General features: G+C 41.8%; 1 protein-coding gene across 3 annotated transcripts in view; it reads left to right on the top strand.

Moving 5' to 3' along the window:
- Positions 1-2,063: 2,063 nt before the first annotated feature.
- The window catches only part of LOC122662185 (histone-lysine N-methyltransferase SUVR5-like), a 28,635-nt gene continuing 12,715 nt past the window's right edge, over positions 2,064-17,983 (top strand). For all 3 annotated transcript variants that reach the window (XM_043857755.1, XM_043857757.1, XM_043857756.1), the window contains exon 1: positions 2,064-2,184. The gene's annotated coding sequence lies outside the window, so the exon portion shown is untranslated. The remainder of the gene's footprint in view (positions 2,185-17,983) is intronic.

Below are 17,983 nucleotides of genomic sequence, written 5' to 3'. Positions count from 1 at the left end.
CAATTGGTAGTGAATATCAAACTTCGTTTTCTTCTCTTACCAAAAAAAAAAAAACCAAACTTCGTTTTCTTTTGTTTGTTAACATGACCTATATCCAAACAAATCTCTCTTTGCTGTTTGAACATGAAATAGGTGTGGTCTGCTAAGGTTAAGGGGGTCAAAGTTCAGCCTAAATCGATTGAATGGATCGAAACTGATGGATTTATCGGTTTTGTTTTGGATTGGGGTTTTATGGAACCGGTAGCAACCAAAATCAAATCGGACCGACCGAAAAGAAAAATGCAGATTGAACCTAATAAAAACCAAGATCAGACCGATAGTAATCCGTTAAGAAATTTTAAAAAAAAAAGAGATTCCCATTGATTTCCTTATGTATACATGTACAACTGAAATTGATCGAACCGAAAATGATAGTAGCATGACTACAAACTAATAATAAACAACCGGACCAAAACCAAAATGAGACCGAACTTTCCTTAATGGTATGGTTTCGAATTGACCTAATAACAAACCAAAACTGATTTAACCCGATCAAAACTGGACCAAACCTAGACCAAACCAATTGCTGACGTCCTTATGGTGTCCTATTTAGTTGTGGGTAGGAGGATCATTATCGTCTCCGATTCCCCTGCCTGGACAATGGTCCAGTTCCTCTCATAGGGGGTTGAAAATGATGATCTAACCCCTTGCCCGAACACACTGTCCGAGGGAGGTTAGAACGTCATTTCCACCTCCCTATGAGAGGAATTGGACCACTGTACCGGGTAGGGAACCCAACAGGAAAAAAATTTGGGTAGGAGGCTCTCTAAAGTTGGAAATGATAGAAAAAATATTTTTTTTATAAGACAGGATAATGTTCTTTGTCCTAGTGAGTAGCATACGATAACACCTATCTTTGTCTATCTCTCTCCTCCCCTTATGATATAACATATCTACCCCTTGGTTATAGGTCTTGTTTTGATATTTGTAAGATTCTTTTATTTTTATGGAAAATAAAGAAAAGAAGAAGATTCTCTATGAAGGAGTGTGTGCCCTGCGCCCAAACACAGAGGGGGGTGCGAAATGATCACCCCACCAACCATGAATGGTGGGTAATGACCGCCCTGTTGATGCCACCGACTGCTCTCCCATTGACCTCCGTGCACATGTAGGAACCATGCTCCCCACAGAGAACCCTTGCCATACAAAATTAACCAAATAAAAAATTAGATACATCATCAAGTACAATATCAATTAACTTATCAACCGTAACCTTATGAGCCACCCTGTTACTTATTTCAGTTTGAACAAATGAACCATATCATCCTTTTCAAAGGCAAGAAGAGTTCTAAAAGGATTGCAAAAAGCACGAGAATTAGGGATTACTACTTTCACCATCCAGATTGACAATCAATCGACATCCTCTACTTCCGCTTGCCCCTACTTTCATGTATGCCCTATACACAACAGACCGTGTAAAGACCGTCTTACTCCTGCCCGAGCACCTTAGTAGGTATAATAAAAGGAGATATATATATATCTTCACCAAAAAAAAAGGAGATATATATACACAGATGGCCTTAGGAAATTTATAACATTTTACCAGATATTAAATCTTTATGAACACTTATGGTTTTGTAACTTTTATTAAACAATCTCCCAAACCCTAAGACCTCGCAGCCCAATTCCCTCAAATGTCAAAAGGAAAAAAAGAGTGACCTTTTAGAGATCCAAACAAAGAACTACGATCTGGGACCTGAACTTGGAACCTGGGTTCGACCGCGAGGTAGGCCAAAAATTGTCCGCTAGTTTACAGCCTATTATTTAGGAGATAAAGAATTCTTATAAGGTTAAGGTTGTGTAAGAGAAAAAAAAAAGAAAAAAAGAAAAAAAAAAGAAAAACGAAGTAGATGCAGGAGCTGTAGATTCGCATCACCTACAATAACAACAACCACAATTTGTTAAGATCTCTTTAGGCACCCATTTGTACCCCGTCAAGGTCGCCTTCTTCCCCCCTTCTGTATCGGTATTTTTTTCATTCAGATACCCATATGCTTGAAACCCAAAAAAACCAAAAAAAAAGTGGGAAACATCTTAGGATAAAATCGCCAATTTCAATTTCACCCCCACCACCAAAACGTTCATGGACAAAGAAGATGGTGATCATCTCGGCACTCTATCTCCTGCACCCTTTCCCTTCTAAAGGTACATTAGCCTGCCTCATTTCTCATCACCTTCTACTAGCGTGTTAGCGTGTGTGTGTCCGTGCTTGCTTGCTTAGACATGTCTTGCATGTAACTTTGTACAGTCTGTGTACCTCCTTCGATGTCAATAAAGCAATAATAACAATTATGTTAATAGTTAACTAGGAAAAAAGATAAAACAGGGACGAAACCCTTGTTTGATTGAATGAGTTAGTGATCTCTCCATCAGGGGATTTTGATCTTGTTTTTTTACCTAATGGGTTTATTTGATTACGGATTTAGACCCTATTTTTAATTTAATTCTATTATTTATTTTTCTGTAATTTTTCTGGTCCTAGGGACGTGTTTTACATGTTGATGATCTGTGTATCTGTTAATTGTGATAAATGTGGGTTTGTAGATGTAGTTTTCCGCCAATTTCTTCTGTTTTTTATAATCTGGGTATTTTAGTTTAGGGGTTTTGATCGTGATTACCTTAACTCAGAGATTGTGGATGTGTTCTTAGATCTGGGACTCTGGGTCGTTGTGAATAGTGGATGCATTTCTTACGTAGTCGAATAGGAAGAAAGAATGATCTAATTTCTTAAAAGGGTTAAACAATTAATAATAATTTTGACATTTATGTTTCTACTTTAGGAGGTTTCCATAATGACGATGATCTTCTTTCAAGGTGCTGAAAGGCATAGATTTATGTTGTATTTGGTTTCATAGTTATTAGACTGGTTCTTTATTCATAAACTTGGACAATTCTGACAGCTCTTTTTATTTATCCAAAAAGGGGTTAAAAATAAATAAAATTTAGGCTTAAATGATAAAAATTAGGTTAAATCACCAATATGGTTTAATAGTTAAAAATGTGTTAAGAACAAAATCCATGCTTCTACTTCCTTATTTTATCTTTAAATACTTGTATGTAGACTATAGATAGACGGTAACTTTTTCCTCGATTGGTCCAAATACTTCGTTCAAGATGTTACTATTCATATTGATCGGTTGTACAACATACATGGTAATTTCCAAATTATGAATTTTTTTCCCCTGCAACTCGATTTTGACAGAGCATAATCAACTAGGTTGGAATAAAAAAGCCTGGATATTTATGACAAAGAATTGTGGCGTCTCCTTTTGTTATGGATATTTGTACTTTGAATTAGGTTATTGTCATAGATGGTAATTTTCCCCTACTATTCATAGTGGTCAGTTGTACAACATACAGGTAATTTCCAAATCATGTATTTCCCCCCCCCCCCTGCAACTCGATTTTGACAGAGCATAATCAACTAGGTTGGAAGAAAAAAGCATGGATATTTATGACAGAATCATGGCATCAATTTTAAATGGAATTTAAGATATATATCTCTTGCTTCATATTATATCATGCAATTTAGACTAGCTCCTATGGCTTTTATTTTACTATGTTCAACTTATGAAGTTTACTTGGATCACTGATTGTGGCATCAATTTTAAATGGAATTCAAAACATATATCTCTTGCTTCATATTATATCATGCAATTTGGACTAGCTCCTATGCCTTTTATTTTACTGTGTTCAACTTATGAAGTTCACTAGGATCACTGATTGCTTTTCCCATCAAGTTGTATTTACATGATTTTTATCCAACAGAGACTCAAGTTGGTAGGTTGTAATACATGATAGTGTTTCCAACAGAGTCCATAGACTAGTCATTTGACATGCTACCGTATATGCCTGCTATGAGAAAAACATGGTACTATCAACTGAAAAGATGATGTTAAGGATCCTTGATGCAAATATAAGAAGGATCGATGAACTGGTTGAGAACCGGCAAGTTATAAGCCACTAGATGAGGGCCTTTTAGTTTGATAATGAAGATGGTGATGGATGAAGGTGGTTGATGATGATGATGATAATTGATGGAGGTAGATAGTTTTGGCTGCTAGAGTCCACTAGAGCCCCACCAAGGAGATCCACCTTGGATATGATTGCTGAATCCACAGCCCACTTGAGTCCACAAGCTAAATCGCACAAGAGAGTTCTTTGTCTTCAAAATCTGGTGTTCTAGAAAACAGCCCACGATTTCATTATATAGAGGGGAGGCATTTAAAGCCCTTGGGATACATCAACTTACATTAAATAGACTTTTGGATTTTCAACATCTAGAAACTATAACCAAGACATAGATAACATCCCCAACCCATAGGGAACTACAACCAAGAAAGTGACTTAGAAAAACTAAAAAACTCTTAATGACTAATAACTAATGCCCAGGAGCATGAACAACCTCATAACTCCACCTAGGAAACTGAAAAGACACATAGTGAGATTACATACTAGCCTAGGAAAATGAAAAGGCAGAACCACTGGGTTTAATTCACCCAGGCCAGCATAGGTGTCGACCTATGGGCTGGGCATTTTAGGCCTGGTCCTGCTGGTCCTGCGGGCACAAATCTGATCTTGGGCTGGGCCTGGCTGAATGCCCTGCATCAATCCTGCATACTCTTCAGGGATGGGGAAGGAAGGAAAAAGATTAAGGATCTGGATTTGCTTTTCGATGGTTCCGTCTTGTTGGTTGAAGCCTGTGGTGACATTTCCCACTTTATATTCATTACTCTCTTTGGGGTGTTCACTAACTCTGGTTAGTAGCTAAGATACAGTCACCAGAAAATCAGGAGTTACATTGGAAGAGTTAGGGTTGGCCATACATTGGCTATTAATTTTAGGGGACTGGAGTCCTTGGCTACTCACTTATTGTATTAAAGAGGCAAACTTGCCTCCAACATCATTATCTCAGTCTGATGGCAAAGATTAGTGAACTCTCTCCTGGTCCTGGATGGCCTGGCCAAGCAGGTGGTCCTGAGGCATTCATCATTTGGGGTTGACCATTCCTCTCACATTATATCCATGATTATGTTATTTTCTGCCTACTTTTGGGGCCTGTGTTCCGTATCTCTTACTGTAATTTTATTCTTTACTGTCTAAAAGGATTTGGGTTAAAAGTATGATTTAGATTTAGTTGCCCTTACCTGTTGCCTATGTCATCAGCTACTGCACTGACCATAGTACGCATCTAGCAGAGTGAATGCTTATTCTGGATGCAGAGGTAACTAAAAGAATGAGACAATCTCCATGGAACACTCATCCCCAGAAGAATCCATTGACTACTATGAGAAGTTTCATCAATCCTTCAATTCCAAGAGTAAAAAGAAACATGGGGTCATGGAGTGCTAACATCTCATCCACCCCGTGGAGACCATAATGGATACAAGTAATTGCACCTAAACCTTTCAGAAAACTGTCATTGGCCAAGGGGCCTAGATTCCCTACTTTCATCCATCAAACCTGTGCTTGATGGTGCTTGGTCCTTGGTCCTGAGGGGAGACAAATAATCACCCCTGCAATAGGAGAATGATTTGGCAACCTCAAACCATTCTCTCACATAGTAATTTGTAGATGTACTCTCAAACAGGTCATTTTTGTACTCAATGTGCACACTGTTAGAGTTGTTAGAATATCTTGTATAGGGGTAGTTCTGTCATTGTCTAGTTATAAGACATGACTAAGTTGTATTTTTACTTTATTGTCTTATTTCTCCTTACCTCCCTAGGGAGGCTTGTGTAATTTGGAAGACTTAATGAATGAAGCTAATATGTGTGTTGAGAATCACTCTCAACACACACAATCGATTCTCCCATTCTCTTCTCTTCTTCTCATCTCTTCTTCTTCTTCTTCTTCTTGTCGTATACTCTTCTCTTACCAGATTCGATCTACCTTTGAGTTTCAACTTGGTATCAAAGCCAACATCTCTGGTTTGAGAGTCGGCTGAGCTCAGTCCTCATCTTCTCCTCTCTTTGGAACCCTATAAATGTAAAGGGGGTTCCATTGGAGGCTGTATATGTGAAACCTATACTCCTTACAGTCTTGGGAGTGGTATTCCCTAAGTTGGAGAGAGTTTCAGAGCTGCTGAAGGTGACTTGAAGCAATGGAGGAAGACTGGCAAGTTACCGCCAGCTTGTGAAGCTTCTTCTTGGTTCTCCTTCTCTTCTCCACATCTTGGCATGAGACCTATTGGAGTTGCATCGCCTAGGGGTGTTGTTTCGACCCCAAAGCTCTTGGTTGTTGAAAAAGAAATGCTGCCTTCTTGCTAGATGTTTTTGAAGACTTGAAACCAGGCTCGTTTTCCGCCACCCTAGGAGTGTCTCGCTTCGATTCTGCCTTTGGCAGCTTGGATGACCTTGGAACTTGTCCCATTTGTGTCGTATGGGAGTGCTTTTTGAAGCCCTAAGAGCCGCCCTTGAAGGTGGAGGGTCGAGGACTGCATGTTTTTTTCTCTGCTACAGGTATCGGCTGCTCTGCTTTTTGTCTTCTCCGAGGTCTGCTGTATTGGATGGCTGAATGTGATAGTATTACATCTTGATACACTTATTGGGTATTATGGACTAAAGGTTCTTGGCTACTAGCGAATTTGGTTTGAGTTATACAAGTTTTTGCTCTTCATATGCTTGCTGTTTTTTAGGCTTGGCCTCGCCTTGTGGTTTGGTTGATTTGGGACCATATTTTGTATTGGTCTGTCTCCTTGTTTTGGGTTGAGTATACTCCCTCACTTGCGCAAACAATTTATATTGATTGTTGAAGTATTTGCCTATTATGCCCACCGTGTGCGGACAAGATTCCGAGGTCATGGACCAATTACAGCCGGCAGCCCAAGTGGTGGTTTCCCAACCATGGCTTCCTTTGATAACCCCAACACCCGGATCTCGGTTGTGAAGTTGGACAATACCAACTATTTGGATTGGTCCGCTTGTGAAGTTGTCTCTACGTAGTAGGGGAAGTTGGGGTACATTCATGGTCTATCACGCTCCTGCTACTACGATGCGGGTTATCTCAGTGGGAGACCGAAAACTCCACCGTCGTGACTTGGCTGATCTTTTCCATGAAACTTGAGATAGGTCGGAGATTTATGAGTAAGGAGACTGCTAAAGATATTTGGGATGGTGTATCCAGAATTTTTGATAGAGTTGGAGATTCCACGAAAGTGTATCAAATTCTCCAAAAATCATTCATATGAAACAAAGTGATAGGAGTATATCCGAGTACTACAACTCGTTATTAGCTTGTGGGAGGAGTATGATCATTATACCAATCTCCGGTTGTCCAATGCCGAGGATCGGCAAAGTCTACAGGAGCCAAGAAAAGGAAAGGATCCTTATTTTGCTTGGTGGTCTTAACTCGAATATGAGCCCCTTCGCAAGAAATCTTAGGGAGGTCTCCATTTCCATCTCTGGATGATGTGTGCGATTATTTGCAAAGTGAGGAAACCCGGAGGACCACTATGGATATTGTACCATCAATAGAGAGGTCGCTCTTGTTTCCAGCTCCCAAAAAGACTGGAAAAGTGGGGGAAAGGCCGTGAGAGATACAAATGTGACCATTGTGGCAAGCTTGGACATACCAAGGACCGGTCTTGGGATCTTCATGGGCAGCCCCTGGTATGCGTGGTAGTTCATCTCATGCCCGTGGAGGCAAGCGAGGGGAGCTAAGGCTCATTCTCGTGACATCCGAGTCCGAGCCACCTGGACCGCACTGCTCCCGATTCCCTCTCACAGGATGATATTGCAGCCCTACGTCGGTTGATGTCTCACCTTGGAGGGTCGCCACTCGGTTCTAGCTCGGAGGGTTGACTACTTCGCCTCACTCTGCAGTCTCATCTGCTACCCCTACGCATCCACTGGATCATTGACTCGGAGCTTCCGATCACATGACCGGTATGTCCCATTCTATGATTCCTATTCCATTTGTTCGGCCGACAAGGTAAGGGTTCATTGATGGTTCCCTTTCCTCTGTCTCCCTGGTAAGGGTAATGTGCGGGTTACTCCTTCTATTTCCCTTGAGTCTGTCCTTCATGTTCCCGACTTTGCTACTAACCTATTATCAGTGAGTCACCTAACCAAATCCTTACATTGTTGTGTCACTTTCTTTCCTTCTTATTGTGTCTTTCAGGATTTGGAGACAAAGAGGGTTATTGGCAGTGGGACTGAGAAAGGAGGACTCTATCTTCTTGAGCCACAGTCACCTGCTCAATCTACTGCTGCAGCTTATGTTTGTGGTCGGCACGACCGGAGTGCTTTGGAGTCTGTTATGCTTTGGCATCAACGTTTGGGTCATCCCTCTTTTGTTGTTATGAGGAGACACTTACCCCACTTGTTTACTTCCTTTCCTGCATCTTATGTTTTTCAGTGTGAATCTTGTATTTTTGCTAAACATTGTCGCACATCTTATCCTTATCGTGGTAATAGATCTCTGCATCTTTTTCCCTTGTTCATACTTGATGTTTGGGGGCCTTCTCCTACTACTTCCTTATCTGGTTTTCGTTATTTTGTTTCATTTGTGGATGACTATTCTCGGTCTACTTGGACTATTTTGTTAAAACAAAAGAGTGATGTTTGTGATGCTTTTAAGGAGTTTTATCACTTTATCGACTCGTTTGGTACTCACATCAAAATTGTTAGATCGATAAGGGGGGTGAGTACATGTATGGGGGGCTCCAACAATTCTTTTCTGATAAGGGCATCATCCATCAACTGGCTTGTGTTGACACCCCACGAAAAATGGGGTGGCTGAACGCAAAACCGCCATTCTGCGGAAATCACTAGGGGCCTTCTCTTTGGTATGCACGTGCTAAGACCTTCCGTCCGATGCCCTTCTTACCTTGCCTTTCTTATTAACCGGATGCCAAGTCCATTGGCTCCAAATCCCCTCGCCTCTTCTTTCTCCTCAATCCTCGCTTTTTCCTTGTCTCCACGCGTCTTTGGTCAGTTTTGTTATGTACATGTCAACAAATCAGCCCGCACAGCTTGATCCCAAAGCTCTCAAGTGCATCTTCTTAGGCTACTCGATTCCACTAAAGGGTATAAGTGCTACCATCCTTCTTCCCGAAGGCGATTTCTCTCCAAAGATGTCACCTTCTTTGAGTCTATTCCTTTTTTTTCTTCTTCCCTCGCCATTCTGCATTGGGGAGAGTATTAGCAATGAAAAATGCGGATGTCATTCCCTTCCTATCTCCTTTACCTACCTCTACTTCCCCATTTCTATTTGATATTGGAAAGTATAAAGAAGTGGATGTTGTGGATGATGCGATGTTGATGGTATTGGTGATGGTGATGCTAGCAGACAAAAGGAATACAAGGGGATAAGATTTAAAGAAGATGATGTATTCACAAGAGGTGAATGCTTGTTGAAGGAAAAAGGGAAGCAACCATGGTACAAGCGACCCTGCCAAAACCCCTCTTTGGATCCACATCCTCGCCTCATCCTCTTCAATCAGGTAATTCCTCTCCTTCGAATTAGATCTTCCCATTGCTATTAGAAAGGGGAAGAGAACCTGTACTAATCCCATAGCCTTGATTTGTTTCCTATAACTCCATTTCTCTTACAGGTGTTGCTTTTTCCACTCGCTCTTGAGTCTTCTTCTATTCCCAAAAATGTCACAGAGGCCTTATCCAATCCAAAATGGATGCAAGCAATGACTGAGGAAATGGTGGCTCTAGAGAAGAACAATACTTGGACACTTGTTGATCTTCCCAAGGAGAACTCCAGTTGGATGTAGATGGGTTTATACAATCAAGTATAGATCCGATGGTACAGGTGGAAAGGTACAAAGCTCGGCTGGTTGCTAAAGGGTATAGTCGGTGTATGGCATTGACTACCAGGAGACTTTTGCCCCTGTAGCCAAGCATAACTCCATCGGGGTTCTTCTTTCAGAGACCAATAAAGATTGGCCTATGTACCAATTAGATGTGAAGAATGCATTTCTTCACGGAGATTTAGCGAAGTTGTGTACATGCAGCCTCCACCTGGTTTTAAGTGTCCCTCACCAAGGGAAAGTGTGTTTGTTGAAGAAAGCTCTTTATGGCCTAAAGCGGTCTCCTAAGGCCTGGTTTGAGAGATTTAGACAAGCCATTCGAAGAATGGGTATTCCCAGTCAAGCTGACCACACCTTGTTTATCGGAGAGGTAATGGTACGATTACTGACTCCATTGTCTATGTTGATGACATTGTGGTGACTGGGAATGATGTTCTTGAGATAGATAGATTGAAGTCTTATCCGGCTAAACAGTTGAGATCAAAGACCATGGAATCTTAAAATACTTCTTGGGTATTGAGGTATCTAGATCAAGGAAAGGGATCAACATTTGCCAAAGGAAATTTGTCTTGGATCTTCCGAAAGAGACAGGGGATGATGGGGTGCAAACCAGCTACTTCCCCATTGATCCGAATCATAAACTTGGTGATGAATGTGGTTCTTCTCTTATAGATGCAAGCAAGTACCGAGGTTAGTTGGGAAACTAATCTATCTCTCCCTAACTCGACCGGACATCTCTTATGCGTTGGAGTGGTGAGTCGATTCATGCATGCTCCAGGGTGGACATCCGGATGCGTATATCGCATCATCAAATACTTGAAATCCTGTCCAGGAAAGGGCCTTTTATTTGCGGCATGACCATTTACGATTGAAGGCTACACGATGCTGATTGGCTGGTTCGATCTCGACAGAGATCTACTTCGGGTATTGTACCTTCTGGTGGTAATCTAGTTACCTGGAGGAGCAAGAAACAACCATTGTTGCTCGATCTAGTCTTGAGGCGAGTTTAGGGCCAGGCCCATGGAGTATGTGAGCTTATATGGCTAAAACGACTTCTTCACGATTTGAGCTTTGAAACTGAAGGGCCAATGAGACTTTATTGTGACAACAAAGCTGCCATAAGCATTGCCCATAATCCGGTTCAACATGATCGAACCAAGCATATTGAGGTCGATCGTCACTTCATCAAAGAGAAGTTGGATTCTGGGTGCATTTGTACTCCCTTTGTGAAAACAGGTGATCAAGTAGCAGATATCTTCACCAAGGGTCTCTCTTCTAGTCTATTTAGTACTCTATTAGTGCAAGTGGGAATGTATGACATTTATTCTCCACTTGAGGGGAGTGTTAGAGTTGTTAGAATATCTTGTATAGGGGTAGTTCTGTCATTGTCTAGTTATAAGACATGACTAAGTTGTATTTTTACTTTATTGTCTTATTTCTCCTTACCTCCCTAGGGAGGCTTGTGTAATTTGGAAGACTTAATGAATGAAGCTAATATGTGTGTTGAGAATCACTCTCAACACACACAATCGATTCTCCCATTCTCTTCTCTTCTTCTCATCTCTTCTCTCCTTCTTCTTCTTCTTGCTGTATACTCTTCTCTTACCAGATTCGATCTACCTTTGAGTTTCAACTCACACTTGGTGGTGATCGGAACTATTGTATACTGGCTAGGGTGATAAATATCCTGGAATTGCTTGGAGTCTTTCTGTATAACCAAAGAATAACACATATCTGTACAAGTGCTTGCCCCTCTCACTGAAAAGGTACTTGGTACCTACAGCAAGTAATTGTTGGTATTGAGGACTACCTGGATAAACACATCAGATTTAAAACACAAATCTATAAATATGAACAGTTACATTAGACAAACATGGAGGAGATAAAATTCTTGCCATACACTGGTAGCACATTGCAGTCATTGACCTCATTGCTGCTTCCAACTTACAGGCATCTTAATTTGGAGGGGCTGAAGTTCCTCCCTTGCATCTACTAAGACCCAAGTCCCAAGATTCTCCTGTTTAGGTTTACACATTGTCCCAATTGATTAGAATATCACTATATATATATATATATATATATATATATATATATATATATATATACATATACACATATATTTTTTCTTTCTCTTCTTCTTGGAACCTGGCGCTCGACGGCGTCTAGCCCTTTGAGGAGCAAAGTTGAAGTTTGATGTTGTTGGGCAGCCCTGCAGCAGCAAGCTTCTTGGTCCTTTTGCTGACAAAAGTTTTTCTCTGATTCTGAGGAAAACTCTGAATTTCATTTTGTTATATTCATGGCTCTTGCATGAGCCTTGAACATTAATGAATAGCAAACCAAAAATTTTATAAGTGTCGGTTTATAAACTTTTAGATTCACCAGAGAATCTTCACAACCATGTAGTGAATAATGTTAAAGTCTTCTATTGCAATCTTTTAATACCGAAGACCCTTTCTATTAAGGTTCACATTGTGCCCTAATCGCTTAGATATTGTTGTAATATGGGTGCAAGGGTAAATCTGTCCATGGGGGTATTCTTGTATGTGGGTTTTAGTCCCACATTGCTTAGTTATATTTTTATCATATGATGTCAATATTACAAATAAAGGCTGGGCTATGATCACATTGATCAAGCCAGTATTCAATATTCACGGAATTCCACATGGTATCAGAGCCAAAAATATTCCGGGGATATGGGAAGTAAAATTTTTTCGTTTTTTTTCTTCGTTTTTTTTCTCTCTTCTTCTTTTTCTTTTCCGCCATTCTGCCCTAAAACCACCCACCGCCAGCCCCTCCACCACTTCCGCCAGCCACCAATAGCCACCGCCAGCTACCGCCGACCACTGCCGGCCCTCTCCCTTCCTCCCGCCACCTCCGCAGGTCCCTCCCTCCTTTTTCCGCCACCTCTACACACCTCGGGGAGGGTTTCTACCTTGTTCGAATTTTTTTTCATCCCTTGGTGGTGAGTTGACTCCCACCAAGGGTTCGTTTTTTACCCTATACATGTTCTGATTTTTTTTTGGGGATTTGTCTCTGCCTATTTTTCTCCAACCACCATGCCTGACGAGTCTGAGATCACGACTGCTTCGACTGGTTCTGACGATGCCAACCAGTGGGACTTTGTTCCCTTTCCGGTGAATCCCATAAAGTTGAATGACAGCAATTATCTTCTATGGTCTCGTTCCTGTTTATTTGCTATTGGTTCTCGTGGGCTCTCTGGTTATATCACGGGCACTAAGGTCAGGCCTACAGAGGCTGGATCGGCTCAGGATCGATGGATGAATTTCAATTTTTGGTGATGTCCTATTTGGTTAATTCCATGGACCAGACCATTGCTGGTCGTTATCTGCTCCTTGACACAGCTGTAAAAATTTGGAAGACGGCTCATGACACATACTCTCAGGTTGGGAATGCAGCCCTATGCTATGAACTCCGTCAGAAGCTCCATACTACCAAGCAGTTGGAGTTGTCTGTCCCAATATTACAATACCATGTGCACACTGTGGCAGGAATTGGAATTTTTGGGCACATTTAAGGCTACCACGGATGTTGACGCGACGGCCTTCAGGAAGTGGGAGGATGGTCTACGACTGTTTGATTTTTTGGCCGGCCTCAACATTGAATTTGATAATATCAGGTCCAGTATTTTGAATCGGGATCCTCTTCCCTCTTTGGAGCAGGCCTATGCCATACTTTCGGCTGAGGACATGAGGCGCACTGCCATGGTTCATCCTGTCACTCAGGAATGATCAACCCTTGTTTCTGGTTCTCAATCTTCCTGTGGAAATTCCTCTCGTTCTCCTCCTATTGATCGGCCATATAGTGATCGCCCACCTATTAAATGCGATCATTGTGGGAAGGATTGGCACACCAAGGACCGATGTTGGAAGCTTCATGGTCGTCCTGCGGATACTCGTGGGCGTGGAAAGGGGGGTTCCAATCGGCCCAGTTCCTCTCGTGCTAATCAGGCTGCTACTGAAGATCCATCTGAACAGTCTCTTTCCTCTGTGATGGCTGAGTTGCACAATCTACGGGATATGATGAATCGCTTGGACACATCTTCTTCGGCATCTGTATCTCCTTCCATGGCGGCTTCAGCTTTGTCTCTACCTGCTCCTTCCAATGCACCTTCTTCCACAAGTATTTCTTTTGGTGGGAATTGCACCTTGGTCATGCCTGACTCTTGGGTTATTACCTCAAGAGCAACCGACCATATGACAGGTTCTTCCTCTGTTTTTACCACATATACTCCTCTTTCAGGCCAGTCAAGGTTCGGGTTGCTGATGGCTCTCTTTCTTCTATTTCTGGGAAGGGATCCATACAGTGCACCTCCTCTCTCACTCTTTCCTCTGTTTTACATGTTCCTAAGTTTACTACTAACTTGCTGTCCATTAGTAGTCTAACTAAGGATTTAAACTGCAAAGTAATATTTTTTCCAACTCATTGTTTATTTCAGGATTTGGAAACGGACAATACGATTGCATGTGGTAAGGTGGTTGGTGGTCTGTACGTGCTTGAAAGTTCCCGGACAGCATTGACATCACAGCCAGCATCTTCTACTTTTGATTCTGCATTGCTTGAGTTGAATAATTGGCATCGTAGTTTGGGCCATCCCCCGATTGGGGTTTTATATGCTTTATTTCCTAGTCTGGTAAAACAATGTAATAAACACAAATTTTCTTGTGATGCTTGCACTTTGGCAAAGCAAACTCGGAGTATTTTTCCTATTTCAGACAACAGAAGTTTGAGTCCTTTTAGTTTAATTCATTTTGATGTTTGGGGCCCTGCCCATTGTATTTCTACCTCTGGGTTTCGATGGTTTGTCACATTTATCGATTGTTTTAACCGGACGACTAGGGTATATTTGATGCATAGCAAGAGTGATGTGTTCAATTGTTTTATGTTATTCCACAAAATGGTCCAGACGCAGTTTGATGCCAAGGTGAAGATTCTTCGCTCAGATAATGGCAAGGAATATATGGATGGTGCTTTCCGTTCCTATTTGGACAGCCATGGGATCATACACCAGACTTCTTGTGTTGATACTCCCACTCAAAATGGAGTGGCTGAACGCAAGAACAGACATCTACTGGAGGTAGCTCGTTCCCTTATGTTCACCATGTCTGTCCCTCCTCGTTTCTGGGGTGATGCCGTGCTTACAGCTACTTACCTCATCAATCGACTTCCATCTCGTGTCTTGGATGGCCGCTGTCCCTTGGATATGTTGGTTGGCAAATCCACCTTTGTGGTGCCCCCAAGAGTGTTTGGCTGTGTTGTGTTTGTACGAAATCACCACGTCCATGGTAAGCTTGATCCTAGAGGATTACGGTGCATTTTTCTTGGTTACTCACTGACTCAGAAGGGCTATAAATGCTACCATCCTCCTACCAAAAAGGTGTTGGTCACCATGGATGTTGTCTTTCGGGAGTCGGAGGCTTACTTTCCACCGCCGGTACCTTTGCAGGGGGAGACTCAAAGTAATGAAGAGGTCCCGCTGATTGCTCCTTTTGATGTTGAGATTCCAACCATTGAAGATGTTTCTATTGAACTAGAGGATGGAGTTACAAGTCAAGAACAAGTAGTGGGACAGATTGAGCAACAGGTACAGGGGGAGAGACTTGTGAAACAGAAATACACTCGGGGAACTGATTTTCCTACAGATGGTCCTCGGTACAAAGAGAAAGAAACCACCACTGCTGCACCACCTACGCAATCGGCATCTGTTCCTACTCCAAATCTTGCTCCTAGTCATACTTTGGGTAAGCCCCCTCTTGATCCTAGTGTTGATTTACCCATTGCTGTTCGCAAACAAAAAAGAAGTTGTACTCAGCATCCTATCTCAAACTTTGTGTCCTACAACTCTCTAACTCCTGCCTTTCATGCTTTCATATCCTCTTTGTCCTCTGTCTCTATACCTAACACTTGGCAGGAAGCAATAGCTGAACCAAAATGGACGGAGGCAATGAATGAAGAAATGCTTGCCCTTGTGAAAAATCAGACCTGGGATTTGGTAAGTTCTTTACATGGGAAGAGGTCTGTTGGTTGTAAATGGGTCTTTGTTGTGAAGCACAAGGCTGATGGTTCTGTGGAGAGATACAAGGCGAGATTAGTCGCCAAAGGGTTCACTCAAACCCAAGGAATCGATTATCAAGAGACTTTTGCTCCTGTAGCGAAGATGAATACTGTACGGGTCATCATTTCTTGTGCTGTAAATCAAGGATGGGAACTTCAACAACTCGATGTGAAGAATGCCTTCCTACATGGAGACTTGGAAGAAGATGTCTACATGGAGGTACCCCCGGGTTTTACCTCTTCAAAGACTCAGGGGAAAGTGTGCAAGTTAAAGAAGGCCCTGTATGGTCTGAAGCAATCCCCAAGGGCTTGGTTTGGCCGATTCCACAAAGCTATGATCGCATATGGGTATAAGCAAAGTAATGCAGACCACACATTGTTTGTTAAGAGAGTGGGACAGCAAGTTACCCTTTTGATTGTCTATGTTGATGACATAGTAATTACAGGCAGTGATGCACATGAGATTCAGAAGCTGAAAGCTTATTTGGGCACAGAGTTTGAAGTCAAGGATTTGGGCAAATTGAGGTACTTCCTAGGGATTGAGGTTGCCTATTCAGCTAAGGGCGTATCTCTCTCTCAAAGGAAATATATCTTGGATTTATTGAAAGAAACAGGGACGCTTGGGTGTAAACCAGCAGATACCCCTCTGGAGCCCAACACACATTTGAAGAGTAAGGAAGGTGAGCCAGTGGACAAAGGCAGCTATCAGAGGTTAGTGGGTCGATTGATTTACCTCTCACATACCCGGCTAGACATCACATTTGCTATAAGCCTTGTCAGCCAATACATGCATGATCCTCACTCTTCTCACTTGGAAGCAGCATACAGAATTCTCCGTTACCTCAAGTCAGCTCCGGGGAAAGGAGTATTGTTCTCTCCACACGGCCATCTCCGGATAGAAGCGTACACTGATGGAGATTGGGTTGGCAGTTCTGATGATCGGAAGTCCACATCTGGATATTGCATATTTGTTGGAGGTAACCTACCTACTTGGAGAAGCAATAAACAAGCTGTTGTGGCTCGATCTAGTGCTGAAGCTGAATTCCGAGCTATGGCACAGGGTATTTGTGAGCTTCTTTGGCTCAAGGGGCTTCTTCAAGACTTGGGGATGAGTGCCGATCTTCCTATGCGACTCTACTATGACAGCAAGTCAGCAATCAACATTGCTCACAACCCGGTCCAACATGATCGGACCAAACATGTTGAGATTGACCGACACTTCATCAAAGAGAAGCTGGAACAAGGAATTATTTGTATTCCATTTATTCAGTCTAGTGAACAGTTGGCTGATATCCTTACCAAAGGAATCAGTACAAAATTGTTCTTTCCTACTGTTAGCAAGTTGGGCATGTTTGATATGTATGCACCAACTTGAGGGGGAGTGTTGTAATATGGGTCCAAGGGTAAATCTGTCCATGGGGGTATTCTTGTATGTGGGTTTTAGTCCCACATTGCTTAGTTATATTTTTGTCATATGATTTCAATATTATAAATAAAGGCTGGGCTATGATCACATTGATCAAGCCAGTATTCAATATTCACGGAATTCCACAGATAATTTGTTGTGTTTTCACTGTTTCTTCTTTCTAATTTGAAAAATAAATCTTTACCATATTTTGTTTTGTTTCATGCTTCTCGCAAGGGCCTCAGACAAATGAAAGAAAAACCAGAAGTTTTTGATTGTGGGTTTGATCACTGATGTTTTTCCCTGCAAGGAAATATAATTTTCTTCCACTGTATGAATCTTTTGCACATTTTTCGATTGAAAGATTCCAAGGCTCCAAAGATCATGGACTAACATGGAGGGGTTGGTTTCTATATTTGCTACACATAGTATGTATGTATTCTGAAAATCCAAGAGAATATATGATAGATGGATGTTCATGGACATCAAATTGTGTCAATTTTTGTTGGGTGATCTCCTTAAAATACAGATACTGGTAGCATCTTCTTCCTCTGTCATCTTGGCTGTGCGTTTGCCTGCTTTTGCCTTTGGTAGATTTTCCATCTCTGATTACATGTTATAAGGATATTTTGAGATTGTTTGGCAGGGTTTCGCTTGGCTCTTGGTCTTCAAATCATTGGCAATCATGGTCGTAGTTATGACCC

The sequence above is a fragment of the Telopea speciosissima genome, chromosome 5, assembly GCF_018873765.1.
Source record: "Telopea speciosissima isolate NSW1024214 ecotype Mountain lineage chromosome 5, Tspe_v1, whole genome shotgun sequence".
In the NCBI taxonomy this organism is placed as follows: domain Eukaryota; kingdom Viridiplantae; phylum Streptophyta; class Magnoliopsida; order Proteales; family Proteaceae; genus Telopea; species Telopea speciosissima.
The sequence above is the reverse complement of the archived record's forward strand: the minus strand, read 5'-3'. Positions and strand labels throughout refer to the sequence as shown.